We start from the raw sequence: 1,264 nt of genomic DNA, 5'->3' as shown, positions 1-1,264 counted from the left end.
AATTTTATATATTTATATATACTAGAGGCCCAGTGCACGGATTTGTGCACCAGCAGGGTCTCTGGGCCTGGCCTGCAGGACATCCCCTGAGGGGTCCCAGATTGCCAGAGGGCATAGGCCAGGCCAAGGGACTCCACCGGTGCACGATGGGGGCAGGGAGGAAGTGGGAGTTGGCCAGTGGGGGAGGGACCATGGGAGGGCTCCAGGGGTGTCCAGACCATCTCGCTCAGTCCTGATAGGCCAGGCCCCAGCAGTAAGCTCACCAGTCGAAGCATCTTGGGACCATGGGAGGGCTCCAGGGCGTGTCCAGACCATCTCGCTCAGTCCCGATGGGCCAGGCCCCAGCAGTAAGCTCACCTACTGGTCTACCAGTCAAAGCATCTTCCCCCTGGTGGTCAGGGCACGTCATAGCAAGCAGTTGAGCAGCCTTAGCATATCATTAGCATATTACACTTTGATTGGTTGAACTGCCGACCAGACAACTGGACACTTAGCATATTAGGGTTGTATTATATAGGATATCTTAGGGGCTTGATTTCAGTTGTCATAATATGGCACTACCTCATCCTAAATTTGGGCTGACTGGGCCAGGAGGGCCAACTAGAAATGCAGTCTCCTGCCCTTATCCACCACTGGCGCTTTTGTTCTACCTTGAAACTCTTGCCTCAGGTGACAGCCTGGCAATTTGGCTGGGGTTGGGCGGGGGTGGAAAAGGGAGCCTAGCAAATCTGAGAAACAAAGAGAGGCCAGGCTGAAAACCCCCAGGACCAGGAAGGAGAGATGGGATTCTGATTTGGCAGCGCACCTGCTACCTGCTACTAATAAATACTAGGACTGGCTGGTATTTATTTATAGGGCACTTCACTGATCATCACAAATAAGTCATCTCTATAAGGCACTCTATCGACGGCAGCAATAAATGATGGCCCTACGCCTGCATTATCTCCTCTAACCGGAACATCCGCTAAGTGTGTCTTATCATCACCATTTTTAAAAAATTCTTTATTGTTTAAAGTATTACATTTGTCTCCTTTTTCCCCATTGACCTCTCCCCGGGCCATCGCCATTGTTGTAAGGAAACTGCAGCTCCGAGATGGAAAGTACTTCGGTCACAACGCAGGAGTCCAGTCTTGCCCCACCACCACCACCACCACCACCACCACCACCCCAGACATCCAGGCGCGGGCGGAGCGGTGTCCGAGTCCCCAGGGAGCCGCCTTAACCTTGAGGGACGCCCGCGGGGGCGGGCCCGGAGCGCAGGTGG

The sequence above is a fragment of the Myotis brandtii genome, unplaced genomic scaffold (genome assembly GCF_000412655.1).
Source record: "Myotis brandtii unplaced genomic scaffold, ASM41265v1 scaffold182, whole genome shotgun sequence".
Taxonomy (NCBI): domain Eukaryota; kingdom Metazoa; phylum Chordata; class Mammalia; order Chiroptera; family Vespertilionidae; genus Myotis; species Myotis brandtii.
The sequence above is the reverse complement of the archived record's forward strand: the minus strand, read 5'-3'. Positions refer to the sequence as shown.